At 43.3% G+C, this 23,025-nt stretch overlaps 1 protein-coding gene across 34 annotated transcripts in view; it reads left to right on the plus strand.

Annotated features, from left to right (window-relative positions):
- DLG2 (discs large MAGUK scaffold protein 2) overlaps positions 1–23,025 on the plus strand; it is a 2,236,304-nt gene that overhangs the window by 1,866,761 nt on the left and 346,518 nt on the right. The window contains exon 1 of one of the 34 annotated variants that reach the window (XM_043451509.1): positions 2,474–2,711. The exons of 32 other annotated variants lie outside the window; for them this stretch is intronic. The gene's annotated coding sequence lies outside the window, so the exon portion shown is untranslated. Of the gene's footprint in view, positions 1–2,473; positions 2,784–23,025 lie in introns of those variants that run through there. One more of the 34 variants, XM_043451508.1, reaches the window with a different exon arrangement.

The following is a 23,025-nucleotide window of genomic DNA, read 5'->3' on the forward strand; positions in this document are numbered from 1 at the left end:
AAAAGGCAGAGGAACCAGAGATCAAATTGCCAAGATCCACTGGATCATAGAAAAAGCAAGGGAATTCAAAAAAACATCTAATTCTGCCTCACTGACTACACTAAAGACTTTGACTGTGTGGATCACAACAAATTGGAAAATTCTTAAAGAGATACTAGACCACCTTACTTGTCTCCTGAGAAATCTGTATGCAGGCCAAGAAGCAACTGTTAGAACAAAACATGGAACAATGGACTGGTTCAAAATTGGGAACGGAGTACGTCAAGGCTGTGTATTGTCACCCTGCTTACTTTACTTATATCCAGAGTACATCATGTGAAATGCCAGGCTGAATGAAGCTCAAGCTGGAATCTAGATTGCCAGGAGAAAAATCACCAACCTCAGATATGTAGATGATACCACTCTAGTGGCAGAAAATGAAGAGGAACTAAAGACACTCTCAATGAAGGTGAAAGAAGAGAGTGAAAAAGTTGGTTTAAAACTCATCATTCAAAAAACTAAGATCATGGCATCCGGCTCTATTACTTCATGGCAAATAAATGGGGGAAAAGTGGAAACAGCAACAGACTATATTTCCTTGGGCTCCAAAATCACTGCAGACAGTGACTGCAGTCATGAAATGAAAAGATGCTTACTTCTTGGAAGAAAAAGCTATGACAAACCTAGACAGTGTATTAAAAATCAGAGACATCACTTTGCTGACAAAGATCCATTTAGTCAAAGGTATGGTTTCTCTAGTAGTCATGTACAGATGTGAGAGTTGGACCATAAAGAAGGCTGAACACTGAAGAATTGATGCTTTTGAATTATGGTGCTGGAGAAGACTCTTGAGAGTTCCCTGGACAGCAAGGAGATCAAACCAGTCAATCCTAAAGGAAATCAACCCTGAACATTTCATCCGAAGGTTCACTCATGAACATTCATACTGAAGCCCCAATACTTTGGCCACCTAATGCGAAGAACTGACTCATTGGGAAAGACCCTGATACTGGGAAACATTGAGGGCAGGAGGAGAAGGGGGTGACAGAGGATGAGATGGTTCAATGGCAACGCTGACTCAATGGACATGAGTCTGAGCAAACTCCAGTAGATAGCAGAGGACAGGGAAGCCTGGCATGCTGTAGCCCATGGGGCCCTGAAGAGGAGAACATGACTTAGCAACTGAACAACAAGTTATATTTTGATACACTGGATATATATGCAAATATACATACATTCTGTGAATATGGATATACTGGATATATTCACATATACCCATATGTAAATATGGGTATATGTGTATATGGATATAGACATATAAATAATTGCAGAACAATTTATTTTCTTTAAAGAAATATAAAAGTTAACCAATTTATTTTTCCCACACAGCAATTAATAAAGATCAAGATGAGGCAGGAAATTTTAGAATGTGGAAAGTCAAACACAAGCTTTTTGTTTTGAGAACCCCACCCGTCTACTAATCCTAAAGTGGATTAATACTACAGAAAGGAAACTTACATGGCCAGACACTCACAGGCCAGCAAAAAAGAAACCAAGAACATTACTTTTCATACATACAACAGACACTTTTGCATACATTATCCTGAAAAAACATGTTGTACAATTACACATACTTTTTCTTAGTGATTTATCATTTTGTGCACATTTATTTTATCTCCTATTCATTGAGGGAAAAACAAACACACCTTTTTCCTAGTTTACCTCACTTTCTTATTATACCTGACTGAAGAGAAGCAATATTTAGAACTGACGTATTCCCTGCAAATAGGTGGCAAGCTTGTGTAATCTGATCTAATATTCATGGTTTTCTATCAGTCATTTCACGTCTCCAATGTGACTTTTCCCCAAGTGCTTCTGTCAACCCTGTATTTTGTATCTGAGGGTCATACTAAAATCATATCAATGCAGTGATGTTTTCATGCTTATAAGAGGGAATGAGTTGTTGATGGGTAAGAAATGAAGGTTGCCATAGAGGTGGTGTAAGCCTTGAACTATACACATGCTCAGAAGCTTAGAGTTAAGCTGCTGATGACTGGCTGGTGCTAGTAAGGAACAAGGAGAAAATGAGAAGGAAAACCTGGGGTCTAAAACATTCAGTATTTAACGACAATTTTAAGGATATGAGCTTTCGATCAATTCCTTGATATACAGTAGGGCTCTACATTAGACAAGAACAAGTGGGTTTTTAAAAAATGTTTTACAGCAGCTCCATAGCCTTATAAAGCCTAGGGAGCTTCCCCAGAAACCCAATGCAGAAAAACCCTAACTTCAGGCTTGTCTCTGACTTAGAGTCACAGAATGTGAAATATAAACAAGACAGCCTGATATGACATTTCAAAATAGGAGCAAAGAATTTTATTTCAGCTTGAGAGCAAGCTCCTCTGGTTTGCCTATATTTGAGAGCTAACTCAATGTTTCGGTCGTATTAATTTGGGGAATGAGAAAAGTTTTTATTTTTTATTAGCATAATTATAGGGCTCTGGAAGAAGCAAGTCAGTTTGGACTTCGAATGGGCAACCAATTCCAGAAAGTCGGCGTTAGGTGGCAAACACCCTAAGTCGTAGGCTGTGCTTCCAACAGAGCAGGAGAAATCAACAAGAGAGAAGAGAAAAAAAGGATGTAGTGAGAAAACCGATCGGTCAGAGGGAGGGAGTAGGAGAAAGGCGAGAGAGACGGGCGGCGGGAAGAGGGACGGGAGCCGCAGAGGAAAGGTAAGGAAGCGGGAGGCAGCGGGGAGGCGGCCACAGAGGCAGCTGCCCAGAGGAGAGGAGAGGACCACCGAGGTGAGACCCCGAGCGGGGCGGAAGGAGGGCGGAGGGCGGAGGGCAAGAGACAGCGGAGGTCCCGGGGAGCCCGCCTCTGCGGAGCGCGGATGTGGCCACTTTTCCAGGTGGCTAGGTGTGGGGCCAAAGAGAAAACTGCAACCGAAGGCTGCACGCAAGACTAAACGGTAAAGGAAAACGAGAGAGGGGAAGGAGGTTTTAAAGAACATGGAGTCCCATGCTTGGGTTCCTCTGAACGCCCAGCGCCAAGAACAGCAGGGGGTAGTTTGGTGTGTTGTTACTCGGATGCGGGCGGCTGTCAGGGCGGTGGATGAAGTCTGAGAGTTCGGGTTTCAGGCAGCTCCGGCGCTGCCTCTCCTCCTCCCGCCTCCCACACCCCTTACAGACTTAATCACAGGATGTGGCCGAGCCTGCAGCCCGCCTTTCAGGGAACCAGCCCAAGTGTAGAGTGAAGTATAGAGTGATGTACGGTCCAAGGAGGGGGGTGGGGGGGGTGGGCCCCGGCGCTGAATCTGGCCACAGGAAACATAAAAGGCTTTGACATTGATTAAGGTGCTGGGGGTGGGGGTGGGAGGAGGTTGAGCTCTCTATAATGCCCAAAGTGAGGGAGTTACTGGTTGCAGGGGTTGGGGGGATACACTGAATAATTGAGGCTGAAAGGAGCAGTCCCTGGAAATCAGGACTGTGAGCGCATGCTTGGAGGGGGTGGTTTAAGACAACGCAAAGGCAGAGTGGCCCACGGTTGAGGGCAGGCCCTTGCAGGAGCTGGGGCAGCTGTTAGAAGGCTCCTTTGGCGCCTTGTGGTGTAAGGGATAAGGAGGGGGGGCGTCCACTGCGCAGCCCCTGGCGTAGGTGCTTGTCAGAAAGCGTCAGCTGCAGCCTGAGCGTAGGGGAGAAAGCAGGTAGTCTGTTTACCACGGACTGGAGTTCTTATCCCAGCCCAGCTGGCTTGAAAGCTTTTCATCTACCTGTGCCTCAGTTTCTTCGTGGTAAAAGTTAAGTTCAGCGAAGGTCTCGGGAGGACGTGCAATAACAAGCCCAGCGCAATACCCACTTGCTCAATATTCCGTTATCAGTATTCTCTTTGTAAACTCCCACATCTACATTTCTGGTTTAAGGAAAGTCCGTTTCACTGGGTTTCTTCCCTCTTTACTCCTCTCTTTTCTGTCTCATCTCTTGATTCTTTCTCCCTCCTTCCCTTTATTAACTGAGCATTTACTTTGTGCTAGGAACTGCACCATGGCAGTGAAACCCGATTTCTTGATTTTTTTTTCCCCTCTAACTATGGGAGTGTGGCTTTTCAGCTTTGTTCACATCCAGAGCTCCAGCAACTAACCATGGAAACTCAGACTTCACTGGGGAGTTGTTTTCTGTCGGGAGCTGCGTTCTGTGCGCTAAATTGGGAGGGCTGGAAGGAGGGAATTGGTTAGTAATTAGAAAAGATTTAAAGGACTGAAAATACCTCCCTGACTGTGTAAATGGAAAATTTTCTGATACTTAAAATATTCACTTGGGATTGACGGTAAAAGACTCCATGCAGCTTTGGCTAATTTCTGAGGCTCTGATGTATGCTTGAAGGAACAAAGGAAGTGAGGAAAGAGAGGTAATTCCAGAAGTCGGTCCCCTCACTCTTTTGGTTTTATGCAATTTGTCTTTTTCAAAGAGTTTTGAACTGACTCTGTTGCTTCTTCTAGTTCTCCAGATGAAGAAACTTTGTAATGAAATCATTGCCTCAGAATTAAGGCTCTATTTTGTGTGGTCCAGCTAGCACTGCCCGCATTCAAGACGGCAGCTCCAGGGACTTCCCTGATGGTCCAGTGGTTAGGACTCCCCGCTTCTATTGCAGGGGGCACAGGTTCAATCCCTGTTGGAGAACTTAAGATTGTGCATGCTGCTGCTGCTAAAAATAGTATAACCAAAAAAAAAAAAAAAAAATCACATCGCAGCTCCAGCTGAGAAAATTCCACCTTTTAGGGAAAGCTGACTGCCTCCTTGTCAGGGCCCTGCATGTCTCCTCCACTCATTCTCATCACTTCCTTTTCTAGTTTGTTTTCTTTTCATTACTAGCCACTGGAATTGGCCGCCAAATTTTTTGGTAAGCTGGTTAATAATGCTGCTTTTTTTTTTTTAAAGAGGAATAGGAGTCTTAAGGCCTCCTCAGTGGGAGAAGAGATTTATCCTATGCGTGTAATTGCACTCAACCCCCTTAATCATCTGTGAGGAAGGGAATTTGTGTCACATCCTAGAAATACATGAGGAATAAGACAGTGGCTAGGGTTGTCCTCATGAGGCTTGGAGTCTAGTTAGTAACATTTATTCATAAAAAGGTAATAGTAATGGACAAAGAAAGCAAATTATGTATCACTGTGTCATTTGGTGTATTTTTAAAAATAACTTTATATGGAGATAAATATATGTGCTTTTGTACCTATATACAGTCAACCCTTGAATAACATGGGTTTGAGCTACGTGTGTGTGTGTGTGTATTAGTTGATCAGTTGTGTCCAACTCTTTCTGACCCCATGGACTGTAGCCCTCAGGCTCCTCTGTCCATGGGATTCTCCAGGCAAGAAGACTGGAGTGGGTAGCCATTCCCTTCTCCAGGGGAGCTTCCCGAGCAGGGATTGAACCTGCGTCTCTTACGTCTCCTGTATTGGCAGGCGGTTCTTTACCACTAGCACCTCCTGAACTACCTGGGTCCACTTGTACATAAGTTTTTTCCAATAAATATAGTATATTCCATCATTTAGAGGTACCAGGTAGTACTCTAGGCATCAGGAATATAGCTGGGGCTATTTCTGTATGTGTGGAAAAATGTATAAAAGTCATATTTATTATCAGTGGTTACCTGAAAGTTAGACTACAAAGGAGATATTCAATTTATTTGTCGTTCTTCTGTATTGTTTCATTATTTGAAATGAGTCTGAATTATTTCTATGCCTTAAAAGATAATAATAAAACATTAAAGGAGGATGAAAGTTAAAATAACACATAAGAACAGCAAGTAAATTGAGTATCTTCTTCCTTTTCCTTAGATAATCTTTCTACAGGTAGTCATTAGATTACCAGCTAATGAGTCTAGGAGGAAAAAAAGAGGATTAGAAAATTACCATTTTCTAACCCTCAATAAAATAATTGTTTCAGACAAGCATAGTAGATGCTAAAAAAAAATTGAGATGGAAGTTTACTGGAAAGAGGTTATTCACATGGTTTCAACCAATCACTCCACAGATTTGTGTTTACAGATATGCCTTTAGAATGGAGAGATCTGGTAGTCCTCAACCAAATAGCCTAACTTTATCACCAATAGTGAGACAATCTCACATTTTGGTCCTCAGAATGTGATACTGAGTAGACAATATTACTCACAAGATTTTGTGAAAAAATGTTTGACCTGATATTGACCTGAAAGAAACAATTAGACAAATTCAGAATGTGGAACAGTCTATAAGCATCTGGCCTGAACTGTTAGGAAAAAAGAAAAAACAAGAAAGAAAAGGGAGGGAAGGAGGAAGAGAGAAGGGAAGAATGAAGGGAGAATGACAATGTCATTAAAGAAAAAAGAAGGTACTGTTTTAGGTTAATAATTACTGAAGGCATAGTAACAATCAAATACAATGAGTAAACCTTGCTTCGATCCTCCTTGATTGAAGGGGGGAAAAAACTATAGAAGACATTTTGAGGACAATTAAGGAAATTTGAATAGGTACAGTATATTGAATCAAGTGTAATAATGGTTATATGGCAAATATCTTTACACTGAGGAGATACCTTACTGGTATGTTAGGTTGGAAGTGGCCTAATGTCTGCTACACGTTTCAAATGGTTCAGAATAAAAAGGTGTGTTTGTGTATGTGTCTCCTCTCTCTTCTGTGATAGATGGGGAGATATCAACTGAGAGAAAGACAGGTGGGCAGAGAAAGTAGGAGTGGGAGAGAGTAAACATGCCAAAATATTAGCAGCTCTTAAAACTTGATGAAAATGTGGATTTTCACTGTACTGCTCTTTCAATTTCTCTGTAGTTTGAGTGTTTCAAAATAGTTGGGAGGGGGTTTGTGGCAAAATAGTCCAGATCAAGACTTGAGGCTAGAGGAGTAAATTAGAAAAGAAAGAACAAAAACTCAAAGATGTTTTGAAAGGAAAATAGATTAATAAATACTATTTCTCAACCCAAGTGTTAAAAACAGTTCAATTTTCAGCATTTGTGCCTTTGCAGATCTCTTTCTGATTTGACTAATGAAACAATTGGAAAGAGGATTTAAGAACCCTTGACACAATTTGCCTGAACTTGGAAAAACTGTTTCTGGGTGCTCTTAGACCAGGAGATGATGAGTTTATTTTTAGGTGAGGAATAAGTAAGATAAACACTAAGATGTAATCATGGACAACAGTCATCTGATACAAGATACACATGAGCCCAAACACAAAAGAATATCATTATCCTGAGGAGCTATAGTGGAACAAACATCAAGGGAGTCCTGCATTCAGTAGCCAGAGTTTGAGTTTTGCATTAATAGATTTTGACCAAGATAATTCCATGAGCACCTCATTCCTACACAAGCCTTTCAGTTGCTTTAGAAATGGACCGTTTGACAGATAAGTCTCTCAAGACAGTTTTTCCCTAATTGATTTTAATGCTTATTAAGGAGGTCAACCAGTGGTGGGGGGGTTGGGAGGGAGAGAACCAAGAATCTCTTTCACATACTCTATAATCTCATTAAAGTTCATTTGGAATTAGCATATTTACATGAGAAATGGTGCTGATCCAGTATTTCTTGTGGCAGGTGCTATTGCATTTTTGGGGGAAGGGCTTCTCACTGGGTATGACTCTGCTACAGTTTGCAGGACTTAACATGCCTCAGCTTTGCATGATTAATGCTGACTCCAAACTCTAACATTTTAAGAACAAAAAATACCTACCTCTCCCCAATATTTCCATACCCAGTTGAGAATTTCTGGTAGATTCTAGGTTACTGAGGGCACAACCATTGCTTTTTTCACCAATGCATCCCCCAAACTTGGTACAATGAAGGCGCACTCAGCAAATATCTATTGAATGGATTTATATAATGTTTGACAATTTGATTATTCAAATTTACTCATTTTTGTTTGTTTGAGTAAAAAAACATTACTGTATTTTTAATCTGCCTTGGTAGCCCTTTTTTGTTTTTTATTGTCAAAGTAACACAAACCTGAAATTCAATAGTTAAAACTTTTTCAATAACTTTAAAGTTATTCTTATAATACATTCTCACTTAAAAATCATTCAGATTCTACTAAAGACTATAAGGTAAAATGCAATCCCTTCTCTCTTCTTCAGCATTTCTCCCCCACCGATTCTTAAAAACTTAGCCCTTTGAAATTCTCCGTTAGCATTTGATTATATAATTTTCATGCATTCCCTATAAGATCATAGATCATTTTCTTCCTAAGAACAGGGTTATATATATACACAGTTTTGCACCGTTTTTTTCTTTGACTTAGTGAGGTATCATGGGTGTTTTTCAGTATCAGAATATTAGACACATGTCATTGCTTTTAATGACTGTGTAGTATTCCATTGCATGGATATTTCATAACTTGCTTAATCAATTCCCTTTCAGTGGTGTTTTTAACACTACATTTAGTAAGGATTTAATATCAGAAACCCAGAAAACTAAGTTGTTTTTTTTTTATAATCAAATATTTGCGATCAGTACACTGATTTCAAGGGGAGTACATGCTGAACATGTAGGTTGCTTTTATTACCACCATCCATCAGAGAAAGGCCTCAACTTCCAATCTGATCATAACCTAAGGGAGTCTGTCAGCCTGGAATCGCACACACACCCATCCCAGAACAGAAGGCTTAGAGGGTGAAGGGAGAAGCAGATCTCTAAGGGCAGAAATTCAGCCTCCTGCCCCCAGACCTTGACCGTTTGCCTGAGCAGTTTGGGCAGTTAGGTGATGTGGAGTTGAGTGATCCTTCAGCAAGAGTGTCTTCAGTGATTACATTTCTTTAATAGATATAGAAGTATTCAAACTTTTTTCTCGTGTGAGTTTTGGCAAACCATGTCTTTCAGGGAGTTGGTCCATTTCATCTAGGTTGTCAAACTGGCAGACACAGAGTTGTTCAAACTCTATTAATATTCCTTTTAATGTTTTTAATACCCATAGGATCTGTAGAGATGCCTCCTCTTTTATTTTTGATATTAATAATTTGTATTCTCTTTTTCTCTTGATTAGCCTGGCTAGAATCTTACTGATTTTACTGATCTTTTCAAAGAATCAGCTTTGGGTTTCATTATTATCTGTTGATTTCCTATGTTCAGTGTCACTGATCTCTGCTCTAATTCTATTTCTTTTCTTCTTACTTTATTTTTTTTTCATTTATTTTTATTAGTTGGAGGCTAATTACTTCACAACATTGCAGTGGGTTTTGTCATACATTGACATGAATCAGCCATGGAGTTACACGTATTCCCCATCCCGATCCCCCCTCCCCCCTCCCTCTCCACCCGATTCCTCTGGGTCTTCCCAGTGCACCAGGCCCGAGCACTTGTCTCATGCATCCCACCTGGGCTGGTGATCTGTTTCACCATAGATAATATACATGCTGTTCAGCAAGAGTGTCTTCAAAGACATTGAGCCAGGGGGTGGGGACTTCAGGGACCCCTGCATCATGATACCTGCAGCCCAGCCTGGTGCTGAGATCCCAGTACCGACAGAGAGAGACCCGCACAGTGCGGCGTGGTGGGCAGAGCCCTGGACTGAGAAGAACGGTCAGCTGCGTGCTGTTTGAGTCACTGTCCCCATGTCCATGAGCTCCTTTCCAAAGTATATCCCCCCCCCCCCAATGGAAGTGCCTTTTTGTGGCTGTGTGGGGTCTTTGCTGCTGCACGGGCTTCCTCTCATTGCAGCATGCGGGGGCCCCCCTGCAGTTGCAGTGCCCTGGCTTCTCATTGCCGTGGCCTCTCGCTGCAGAGCACGGGCTCTAGACCACAGGCTCAGGAGCTGGTTACTCCGCAGCATGTGGGATCTTCCCGGACTGGGCATCGAACCCATGTCTCCTGCATTGGCAGGAGGATTCTTTACCACTGAGCCACCAGGGAAGCCCTACAAAGTACATCTTCAAGGAAGTTCCCGAGCCATTGTTCCAAGTCCTACTTGGTGATAGAGCCCCAAAGGGCCAGAAAGTTTGTCAATCAGCAAAAGTGGAGCACAACTGGAGGCTGAAATCAAATTTAGTGCAAATAGAGAGCCAGCAGAGTGCATGGGAGAACTAAGAGCTACCCGTTCGTGAGAGGTGCCCACATCTGACTGATCATCTGTCATTAGACAGGTTCTTAAAATAAAAATTCTTGGGCCTCACCCTCAGAGATTCTGGTTCAGTGTATGCAGTTTATTCAGCCATTTTCCCCCTCAGAATGACAAATTCTTTCTGTAAAGGACTCTTAGCTGTAACCTTGTTCATAGTAAGTATGCTATAAGTGGTTGTGAAATAAATTTTAATGGTTTAAATAAAAACAATGTGCTCTAATAATTATAATCTTTCTTTTAATTCAAGAAACATCATTAGGTATCTATATAGTGCTCCAGGTATTAGAGATAGGGATGTAAAAGAGACAACGTCCCTACTCACAGGAAACTTTTCTTGGAGCATGTGAGATAACAAGAAGCAAAATATCAGGTGGGCCTAAGTACTGTAAGAAATTAAAACAGGATGTTAAAGATAGGCTGGAAGCCTACTTATTTGGGAGTAGTTAGCAAAGAGCTCTGTGTGGAACTGGGCTTTAAGCTGAGAATTGTGAAAATGAGGGGTCAGATGGGAGAAGAGCCGAGAAAGAGGACTGCAGTCAGCAAGACAGCTGATATGGGGGTCCCAAGGCTGGAGGGAACTTGCATTTAGGTGAAACAGAATGAAGGTCCTTGTGCCTGTAGAATAGAGAAGGAGGCAAAGAGTGGAATGAGATGGAATCAGAAGGATGAGTGGAGGTCATGGTTGGGTTTGGATTTTATTCAAAGTACAACAAGAAACCGGGCTTCCCAGGTGGCACTAGTGGTAAAGAACCCGTCTGCCAATGCAGGAGACATAAGAGACCTGGGTTCAACCCCTGGGTCAGGAAGATCCCCTGAAGGAGGGTATGGCAACCCACTCCAGTCTTCTTGCCTGGAGAATTCCAGGGACAGAGGAGCCTGGTGGGCTGTGTACAGTCCATAGGGTCGCAAAGAATGGGTCATGACTGAAACGACTTAGCACACACACGCAACAAGAAACCAATGGGGGAAAAAAATAGCTGAGAAGAGGCATGATCAGAAATACATTTTGAAAAGATCATTCTGGCTGTTAGGTTGAAAATGGATCGAGAAGAGTGGGAGAGACAGAGTGAGAGCAAAGTTTAGTCTGGAGGCAACTGCAGATGCTCAGGGGAAATGGCAGCTTGGCCAAATGGGCCAGGGGTGGAGCTGGGTAAAAGCGGAGGGAATTAAAATGCTGCTTAACGCAAAAAACAGACATGCTGATGACCATATGGGAGAGGTGGGAGGGAGAGAGAATTAACGTTGGTTGGCGTGTAGGTTCCTGGTTGAGTGGTTTGAGTGATGGATGGTGGTATTATTATTTACTGAAAGTTGAAAAACTCCCCAGAAACAGGTTTTGGGGTAAAAATTAAGAGTTTGATTTTGAACAGGGTGCCTTTGAAAAATCTTGGACATTCAACTGGAGGTGTCAAGTAAGCAAATAAATTTATGTAAGTCTAGTCTGTTATGACCAACCTAGACAGCATATTAAAAAGCAGAGACATTACTTTGCCAACAAAGGTCCGTCTGGTCAAGGTTATGGTTTTTCCAGTGGTCATGTATGGATGTGAGAGTTGGACTGTTAGGAAAGCTGAGCACAGAAGAATTGATGCTTTTGAACTGTGGTGTTGGAGAAGACTTTTGAGAGTCCCTTGGACTGCAAGGAGATCCAGCCAGTCCATCCTAAAGGTCAGTCCTGGGTGTTCACTGGAAGGACTGATGCTGAAGCTTACACACGAGTACTTTGGCCACCTCATGCAAAGAGTTGACTCATTGGAAAAGACCCTGATGCTGGGAGGGATTGGGGCCAGGAGGAGAAGGGGACAACAGAGGATGAGATGGCTGGATGGCATCACCGACTCGATGGGCATGAGTTTGAGTAAACTCCGGGGGTTTGTGATGGACAGGGAGGCCTGGCGTTCTGCGATTCATGGGGTCGCAAAGAGTCAGACACAACTGAGTGACTGAACTGAACTGAACTGAGACTTAAGGGAAAATCAGAGCTAGAGATACATTTTTGCTTACATATTCTTATAAAGGTAGTCACTTTGTTACTCCAAGCATATGAATCCTAAAACTTATTGTGTTTTGCCCTAGAGTCAGTTGGGTTTGGATGGCCAAATTATACCTTATCATTTTCAATTAAAGACTCCAAAATAATCAGTCCTGTACAAATGCCCTGGTAAACCAAAACATTTTTAAAGGTTTTTTTTTTTTTAATGTGTGCCTACTTGCATCAGCAAATCAAATTTTAAAAGGATGTTAATTTTAATTGCTAAGGCATGTAAATATCCAGTATCAATTTTTCATTTTGCCTCTTCTCCAGGAGGAATCTGGTCTTGAGCGTTTATGCAGCAGCTGTCAGAAATGTTATCACTCGCAACCAAGTGCAACAGCCTCCAGGAGGAGAAGGGAACTTAATTAGAAATTTCCACTTCAAATACAATTTATAGTTTGTTCACTCTGGGATGAGCTGGAGGGTGTTTGAGAATTTTAATGCTGAGTGAACTGTTTTTCTCAAGCTGTCAACAAAATACATATTAAGCATAGAATATATTTATTAGTCACTAGAAGGAAAATCAGATATTTATCAGGAGGTTCTCTTTCTAGGTGAAGAAACTGATTCCCAGCGAGATAAAGAGACTTCCCAAAGTGAAATAAGCTAACAGTAGGATGAGACAAACACTCAGGTCTTCTAATTCCTAGGACAGTGCTTTCCAGAGTACCAGGCTTCCTCTTTCAATGCCTATAATCTTAGCACTTATCCTTGGCCTAAGTCTTTGAGATAATTTTACACTAGTCCAGGTTACCCTCTTACTCGCTGAGTATCAGGGGAGGAGGTCAGTAATAGTCAATAATTATATATCCTTACTATATATCAGGCACTCCTGTAAGTATTTTACATGTATTAACTATCTGTGGACAGTAGCTCACCAGGCTTCTCTGTCCATGGGATTCTCCAGGCAAGAAGACTGGAGTGGGTTGCCATGCCCTCCTCCAGGGGACCTTCCCCAGAGATCAAACCCACATCTCCTGCATTGGCAGGCAGGTTCTTTATCACTAGCGCCACCTGGGAAGCCCATTAACTAATCTATCCTATCGCAATAGGTGAGTACACTTATTACTCACCTATTGTACAACAGGCAGGTCTAGTCAGATCAGGGTACTGACCTTAGGAATATCAAGAACAAAATGATAATATTAATTATTTCTCTGAGCTTCAGATGGCTATTTCCCAACTCCCTGTAAAATTGTAGATGTCCAATAGACACAGCAAATTCAACATGTCTAAAACAAAATGCACTATCCTCCTGTCCAGGGGTCTTCCCTAGTGGCTCAGATGGTAAAGAATCTTCCTACAGTGCAGGAGACCCACATTCAATCCCTGGGTCAGGAAGATCCCCTGGAGAAGGGAATGGTAACCCACTCCAGTATTCTTGCCTGAAGAATCCTATAGACAGAGGAGCCTGGTGGGCTACAGTCCTTGGAATCAAAGAGAGTCAGACACGACTGAACTACTAACACACAGATCCTCTCATCCAGACACACTTTCCACCCTGTGTTCCCATTTTGATTAATGATATCATCACCCCCTATAACCAGCTTTCTCATTTTCCATTTCTCATCTACTCAGCACTATAAACACTATTTAAACTTTACTTCCTATGAGTATTTGAGAAGAGCCATACAGAACCTCCCCCTATATCCTCTCGCAAGTCTACACTCATTTCCCACCCTCAATTCCATTCTCATTTTTCTAACTCAGGCCTTCATCATCTACCATGTGTAACGCTGCAATCATCTCCCATCTGGTTATCTTATTTTTGATAACTTAGTCCTCCAACTCCAACTTTTCACTGTTGTCATAGTTGATCTTCCCAAACACAAATCAAATTGTGTTAAATGCCTTTGTAAAACTCTCCCCTGGCTGCTTGTTGACAAAATTTCTTAAACTCAAAGGACATCCAGGTTCACTTCTGCAGGTGCGATTTCCCACTTCTCTCATGCTCTATGCCAACCACCCCAGCCTGCTCACTCTTCAAGATTAAATGGCATATTTAGCAAGTTTCCTTGCTTCCTTCACAAGTATGTGATAAGGATCACTTAATACAGGTAAATGCTTTTATTACATTTGTTTGTTTATATCTCACCTTGTTCAGTTAAAAAAAAAAAGTGAGGTGGGAAGACAATTTACTAACTGTAAAATACTTTGAGATGTTATTTTTAATCCATGGAAATCACTGAATTTTGAGCCACAGGGGACCCTAGAAATTGGGGGGTTGGCACCTTCTGTTTTCTTCAGTGGCTCGTTAGCTGACCTGCGTTAAGTTAGGGGCACAGTAAGCAACAGAACCCAAATTTCCATCTCACTATACCACATCATTTCAGGAAATTAAAATATCCACCCCCCCCATCTTGAGAAAAGATGGTGCCTTCTACATTGATTTGATTCACTGGTACTATATCTGCTCATTTTACTATCCCTCTTCTCACTACATAAAGTAGAAATCACTTGGATTCTGCCCCAGTTTCTTTCCTGCTGCCCCCTGCCACATACCACCCAGACCCCCAACTGTGAAATAATTTGCTTCAAACAGCCCCCAGTGTTCTGCACCTGATTAACTTTAATTGAAATCCGGTGCCAATTATCTAGCACTTTCCCACTGGGTCATTCCTTTGTATTTTTTTCCCACAATTAACACTTAAGTTAAATGTGTAGTTCTTAGCTACTCTTATTCCAAGACAATCTTATACCAAAATCTATTCTTTGGTTTTATTATTGCTGATAGAAGTCATTGAGAAGTCCGTGTTTAATAGATAATGGATATTCACCAACCCAATGTTCCAGGTGTTCTGTTGAGTATGTTATTTGCATAATCTTAATCATCCTTACCACAACCCAGCAAAATAAGGATTACTATCTTAATTGCATGGGGCTCCCCCGGTGGTGCTAGTGGTAAAGAATCTGCCTGCCGATGCAGGAGACGTAACAGATGCAGGTTCGATCCCTGGGTCAGGAAGATCCCCTGGAGGAAGGCATGGCAACTCACTCCAGTATTCTTGCCTGGAGAATCCTATGGGCAGAGGAGCCTGGAGGGCTACAGTCCACAGGGTTGAGAAGAATTGGACACGACTGAGGCGATTTAGCATGCGCACGCATGCATCTTAGTTGCATATGAGGGAACTGAAGCTCAAAGGGGTTAAGTAATTTACCCAAGGTCATAGAAATGGTAAATCACAGGACCAAGATTGGAATCTTGGCCTTCCCAAATCTAAACCCAGGACTGCTTTCAGAGCAGGTGGCCAACAGGAGCTGGGATGGGACACTTCAGCAGCCATGAGCAGTGATGCCTTCTGAGAGGCATCTGCAAAGGGATCAGTTCAACCTGGAGACCCTTAGTGGGGCAGGCAATGCACATGCTTCTGGAATATTGTCTGTATTCTCTCTAGCTGTAAACACTCCGGGGAGACAGGAGTGATGGTGAAATAACATGCCTCAATTCTAAGCTGAGGAATGGCTCCCCCTTTCAGTCAAGATAAACTAAATTCACTTAATGTATGGTAGTTAGGAATGCTGACCCTTAAACCGGATTGCCTGGGTTTAATTCCTGGCTTGTGCCATTCAGTAGCAGTCAAACCTTGGACAGGTGTTGAATCTGCCTTTGCCCCAGCGTGTTCTATTACAGTGGTTCCCAACATTTTTGGCACAGGAGACAGGCTTCCCGGAAGGCAGTTTTTCCACAGAAGGTTGGAGAGCTGCAGCCTCACCCCTCCACTCACCTCCTGCTGTGCAACCCAGTTCCTCTGGGGGGTCACTGACGCCTGCTCTATTAAATAGGCACTTACGTGTTCTTAGGCTTCCCTGGGGGCTCAGATAGTAAAGAATCTGCCTGCAGCAGGTTACGAAGATCCCCGAGAGAAGGGAATGAATGGCAACCCACTCCAGTATTCTTGTCTGGAGAACTCCATGAATGGAGGAACCCAGCGGGCTACAGTACATGGGGTAGCAAAGAGTTGGACATGACTGAGTGACTAACACTTCACTTTCTTATGTGTTCTTAATTCATAGAGCTCTTATAAGGGTTAAGGAAATTGATATATAGGAAATGCTTAGAACAGTGCCTGCCACAGAGCAAGTATATATGTATGACTTATCACCACTACCATCTTTTTTTTTTTTGCCTCACCGCACTGCATGCAGTATCTTAGCTCCTCAACCAGGAATCAAATCCGTGGCCCCCTGCAGGGGAAACACAGAGCCCTAGCCACTGGACCACCGGCCACTACCATCATCTTCCTCATTATCATCATCATCACCCTCACTTGGGCTTCCCTGGTGGCTCAGAGGGTAAGAATCCGCCTGCAATGCAGGAGACCTGGGTTAGATCTCTGGGCAGGGAAGATCCCCTGGAGAAGGAAATGGCAACCCACTCCTGTATTCTTGCCTAGGAAATCCCATGGACAGAAGAGCCTGGTGGGCTACAGTCCATGGGGTCTCAAAAGAGTCAGAACAACTTAGCAACTGAACAGCATCACCTTCATTTATCCCGCCTCTCCTCTCTTCCCTTTAGTAACAACTACTTTCTTTGCTTCAAATGCGCTAGCCCCTCTCACCTCCAGACCTTCTATGTGTCTCCCTCTCTTTCCGGAACACTCTTGCTACTCCTCTGCCCACGCTTCTCTCCACAGTCCTCCGTGGACACCCCAACCCATCTTCACCCGGATAACTCATTCAGATCTCATTTCTTGATGTCACTTCCTCCAGAAAACCTTTATACGCCTCCTCACAACTCAGTCAGGGCCCCTCCTCTGGGTCCCAGAGCGTTCTGACTTTATCCTATCATAGCACTTAACCACTCGGTGCTTAATTGTGTCTTTACCTATCACTGTCCTCCGCCAAGTGGGAGACTGCTTGATGATGGCTATGTGTTATTCTAGTTCACCCCTTCTCTTAGGTGGGAAAAGGTAAAGACAAAAGTGGACATTTTAAAGAAATGGATGTTTTATCAGCACTGTGTTTAGCTGTAGCTAGTACACAGGGGATCTCCCCACTGAGGGATCAAACTCACGTCCCTTGCATCTCCTGAATTGGCAGGCGGAGTCTCTACCGTTAGTACCACCTGAGAAACCCAGAGATCGCTACTACACCAGATGCGCATTAAAGTGATAGAGTAAAAGCTTCCATTTTGCCATAATTGACCTCACCTGCACTCGGCTGAGTCTCGGATGAGGCATTAAACAGCAATAAGATGCTAGAAATAATACTCATAAGAGCCATCTCAAAGTGGCACAGACTAGAAAAAGAGAGCTCCCTGTCACTGGGGGTATGCAAGCAGAAACAAATGGCCACTTGGTGAGAATGCTAGGGAGGCAAGTAGAGGGGAATGCGGTCATTTATCATGGAAAAGGAAAAACCACCTTCAAATGTGAGAAAGAGGACCATGGAAAAGAGGCAATCACAGAAAAGGCGAAATATTCGGTGAGCCCTCAGAGGGCAGAGGCTACCCACTCCAGTGTTCTGGCCTGGAGAATCCCATGGACTGTATGGTCCACGGGGTCACAGAGAGTCAGACGCGACCAAGCGACTTTCACGTCTCAGGTTTTTTTTTTGAGAGGGTAGAATGAAAACCAGAAAGCAGAACATACCAGGAAGTTTATTTAGATTCAACACAAAGAACTTTTTTTTTTTTGCTCACTAGAGCTGACCCCAAATGGAGTTTCCTGAGTTCATCAGGTGATGCCAGTGTCAAATCAACTTGGCTGATTATTTGCCTAAGATAACATAGTGAGAATACGGTATTCACTCACTTGCTTATTCAGTCACTCCGCTCTGCAGTTATTACACACCCACAAACTCCGGGAGACAGTGAGGGACAGGGAGGCCCAGCATGCTGCAGTCCATGGGGTCGCAAAGAGTAGGACATGGCTTAGCGACTAAACAACAACAACATGCTAGAGACTGAAGTTCTAACATAACAAGCTCCTACCTTTAGGAGCTCACAAGTAAGCACATTCCTCAAGTCCATCAGGCGCATCTCTTAGAGGAGGGAGGTGGCAGGGAAGAAAAATCCCCGAGCTCCCCTCTTCTCAGGAGCACACAAAACCACAACTGTTTGCAGAACAACATCAGTGAAAAAGACTGGAACCTACGAGAACAGATTTTCTACAACTAAAGATATGACGAAACCACAACCCTAGGGGCAGGAGTGGGGGACTCATGATACAGTCAAATCCCACCCACCCCCGCCCCCAGCATGGGTGACCCACAAACTGGAGAAAAGTCATGTTGTTGTTCTCCCACAGGAGTGAGAGCCCTGAGCCCCACACAGCAGAATCTCCTGCATGGGGGGGATGGGGGGCTGGGCGGGGAGAGCAGGCCCTCAGAGCATTTGGGGTTTTTTTTAATTAATTAATTTTAATTGGAGGCTAATTACTTTACAATATTGTAGTGGCTTTTGCCATACATTGACATGAATCAGCCACGGATGTACACATGTCCCCCATCCTGAACCCCCCTCCTGCCTCCCTCCCCATCCCATCCCTCAGGGTCATCCCAGTGCACCAGCCCTGAGCACCCTGTTTCATGCATCGAACCTGGACTGGCGATCTGTTTCACATATGGTAATATACATGTTTCAATGCCATTCTTTCAAATCATCCCACCCTCGCCTCCTCCCACAGCATTTGGCTTTGAAGGCCAACGGGGCTTAACTGCAGGAGCCCCACAGGACTGGGGAAATAGAGACTTCATCCTCAAAGGGCATACATAAAATCTCCTGCAAACCAACCAGGGAAAAACAGCCATTTGATAGGAGCCTGGGTCAGACCTACCTGCTGGCCTTGGAGAGTCTCTCTGAGAAGCAGAGGGTGGTTGCCTGGCTCTCCTTGGGGCCAGGGGCTCGGACAGCCAAACCCGGGAGCGCGTCCTCCCAGGCATCACTGCGGAGGAGGTGGGACCAGGTGGGACCCTCCTCCAGCTCATTAGTGCCAAGATCCCGCCCGCCCAACAGCCTCCAGGTGTCCATGCTGGGGCGCCTCAGGCCAAACAACTTATCTGAGCAAGGACAGGCCCCACCCATCAGCAGTGCCTGTGCCTGGAGCTCAATTGCTAAATTGTGTCTGACTCTTTGTAATCCCATGGACTGTAGCCCACCAGGCTCCTTTGTCCATGGGACTTTTCAGGCAAGAATACTGGACTGGGTTGCCATTTCCTCCTCCAGGGAACCTTCCCAGCCCAGGGACTGAACCTGAGTCTTCTGCATCTTCTGCATTGCAGGGATCAAACCTGAGTCTCCTGCATTGCAGGCTGCTTCTTTACCACTTGAGCGACCAAGGAAGCCCCAACAACCTGTAAGCAGGCAGCAGCCCCTCCTGCCCAGGAAGCCTGCACAAACCTGTAGACCAGCCGGGCAGCAGACAGCAAGAAAATACCATCCCACAGTGCAAGCCAGATCCTACCCTGGGTCCAGCTGGGCTCTGCCCTGCCCATTAGCAGGCCAGTGCAACCTTCTGGACACGCTGGGCCAATACCCAACTGTGTCAGGAAATGGCCATCCTCCCCACCAATGATCCTAAATGAGTGTGGAGATCCCTGGGCCCTGCAGCCAGACTCCAAGAACTAACTCTGCCTGCCAGAGTGTGTGCATATCTGACTCTTTGCAACCCCATGGACTGTAGCCCACCAAGCTCCTCTACTCCATGGGATTTCCCAGGCAAGAATACTGGAGTGGAAATGGCAACCCACCTCAGTACTCTTGCCTAGAAAATCCCATGGACGGAGGAGCCTGGTGCAGGCTACTGTCCATGGGGTTGCAAAGAGTCGGACACAACTGAGCGACTTCACTTTCACTTTCACTCCAGGGGATGTTCCCACCCCAGGAATTGAATCCACATCTCCTGCATTGGCAGGCAGATTCTTTACCACTGTACCACCTGGGAAGCCCAAAAGCAACAAGGGAAGCAATGAATAACTTACAAAGGAGTTCACATAGGGCTATCAGTTGATTTTTCAGCAGAAACTCTGCTAGCCAGAGGGAGTGGCATGATGTATTTAAATGTATTTGATGAAAAGGGAAAACCTACAACCAAGAATACCCAGCAAGACTCTTCTTCAGATTTGATGGAGAGATCAGAAGCTCTACAGACTGAATCTTTAAGGACTCGGAGAAGTCTTCTGAGTCAGGAAGAGATTAAAAAATTTTGTTCTCAGTAGGAAAAAAAAGCATGAGCAGGGGTGCAGAAATGCCTGAATCAGAGAAATGAAAAAGGTCAACGTGGTGGGAGAACAATGTGGTTGAATCAGCTTAAAGCTACACGTCATACTTCAGGGGTTCATGAGGGTCGCGAAAGCTCTTCCCATTTAAAAAATTCTTATGCTGATATCATCCTTTGTATAACACTAAGAAATAAATATCTCAGGAGAGCCTTGAATCATTTATTCAGGGACTCCATGGAGCCCCAGGCCAATGGTCTTTGTGGATGAAATGCAAGTAGTGCTCATCTTTTAAAAACAGAAAAAGTTTGACTATGAATATGGTCCACCATTTGCCTTCACATTATCATCTGAAAAGACAAACAAACAAAAAAACCTTAACAACAGTTTGAATCGACTACAAGTGCTAAATTTCTATCCATCACCAACACAGTTGTGAAAAAGATATCATAACAAATAGAATTTATTTTTTTCTATGATTTAATGACAGTTGTATGGATAAGGAGATGGCAATGGATGGAATTTTCTAGCCTACGTATTTTGCTTCTGTCCTATATGGTCTGATCATTATAAGTTGGACCATACCTAGACAGCATATTAAAAAGCAGACATCACTTTGCTGACAAAGGTCCATATAGTCAAAACTATGGTTTTTCCAGTAATCATGTACGGATGTGAAAGTTGGACAGTAAAGAAGGCTGAGCACTGAAAAACTTATGCTTTCGAATTGTGATGCTGGAGAAGACTCTTGAGAGTCCCTTGGACTGTACGGAAATCAAACCAGTCAATCCTAAAGGAAATCAGCCCTGAATATTCATTGGAAGGACTGATGCTGAAGCTGAAGCTCCATAGAGTCAAAGCTATGGTTTTTCCAGTAGCCATGTATGAATGTGAGAGTTGGACCGTAAAGAAGGCTGAGCAGCTTCAGCATCAGAATTCACCTTCCAGTTGGAAGGACTGATGTTGAAGCTTCCATACTTTGGCCACCTGATGCAATGAAAAGTTCATTGGAAAAGAACTTGATGTGGGAAAGATTGAGAGCAGAAGGGGCAACAGAGGATGAGATGGTTGGATGGCATCACCAACTTGTGGACATTAATTTGAGTAAACTCCAGGAGATAGTGAAGGACATGGAAGCCTAGCATGCTGCAGTCCATGGGGCAGCAAAGAGTCAGACAAGACTTAGGGACTGAACAACAATGTCAAAATCAGGTTGTTGGGGCTACTGTAGAGTCAACCAGCCACCCCCAGTTATGTGCTTCTGTCTCGGGAAGCTTGAACGTCAAGTTTCAGAACTGGAATCTTGTAGGCATAGATCCCCAGAAATGGACAGGTTATTAAAGGAAAACAGTAGGAATTGGTAGTTAAGAGTTCAAGAGTTTTAGTTAGGCTGTTTTAAACCCTTAACCTCTTTCAACTATTTAACTTTGAATAAGTTAGTGCTTCTCTTTGAGCTCTGTTTTCTTATTTGTAAAGCTGGAAAAATAATCCCAGCCTCCTGATAATTAAACAAGATAATATATAAATATCTCATATATATATGAGCTTGCTTGATGCTGTTATCAATGATTATCTCTATAAAAATGAATGGCATCCAATTTCCCAGTCCATGCTTTAAGAAGAGAAAATTAAAACTGGAGTAGGAAAATAGAAATAATAAATATGTGAGACTGTGTCACACTTGGTATTTTAAAATGTCATACCAATAATGTAAACTGTTTTTGAATGCCTCTGAAAATGTTATTTGAGCAAAGATTACTAATGAAAAGTCAAACCTCAGAAATAGAAATAAGAATCAAAGTGACCTTGAAAAGCCTGATGATGGGAGGAAGCATGTTTGCTAAAACCTGGAGGTTTTAGCAATCCACAGGGACACAGGCAATGTGGTATTGCTAAGGATAACAGCAGCAGGGTAACAGAGACTAGAGATCTCTTCAAGAAAATTAGAGATACCAAGGGAATATTTCATGCAAAGATGGGCACAATAAAGGACAGAAATCGTATGGACCTAAAAAAAGCAGAAGATAATAAGAGGTGGCAAGAATACAAAAGAACTATACAAAAAAGGTCTTCATGACCTAGATAATGGTCATGATGGTATGATCATGATGGTAGATCATGGTATGGTATGATCACTCATCTAGAGCCAGACATCCTGGAATGTGAAGTCAAGCGGGCCTTAGGAAGCATCACTATGAACAAAGCTAGTGGAGGTGATAGAATTCCAGTTGAGCTATTTCAAATCCTAAAAGATGATGCTGTGAAAGTGCTTCACTCAATATGCCAGCAAATTTGGAAAATTCGGCAGTGGAACACAGGACTGGAAAAGGTCAGTTTTCATTCTAATCCCAAAGAAAGGTAATCCCAAAGAATGCTCAAACTACTGCACAATTGCACTCATCTCACACGCTAACAAAGTAATGCTCAAAATTCTCCAAGCCAGGCTTCAACAGTATGTGAACCGTGAACTTCCAGTTGTTCAAGCTGGATTTAGAAGAGGCAGAGGAACCAGAGATCAAATTGCCAACATCCGTTGGATCATCGAAAAAGCAAGAGAGTTCCAGAAAAACATCTACTTCTGCTTTATTGACTATGCCAGAGCCTTTGACTGTGTGGATCACAACAAACTGTGGAAAATTCTTCAAGAGATGGGAATACCAGACCACCTGACTTGCCTCTTGAGAAATCTGTATGCAGGTCAAGAAGCAACAGTTAGAACTGGACATGGAACAACAGGCTGGTTTCAAATTG

The sequence above is a fragment of the Cervus canadensis genome, chromosome 29, assembly GCF_019320065.1.
Source record: "Cervus canadensis isolate Bull #8, Minnesota chromosome 29, ASM1932006v1, whole genome shotgun sequence".
Lineage (NCBI taxonomy): Eukaryota > Metazoa > Chordata > Mammalia > Artiodactyla > Cervidae > Cervus > Cervus canadensis.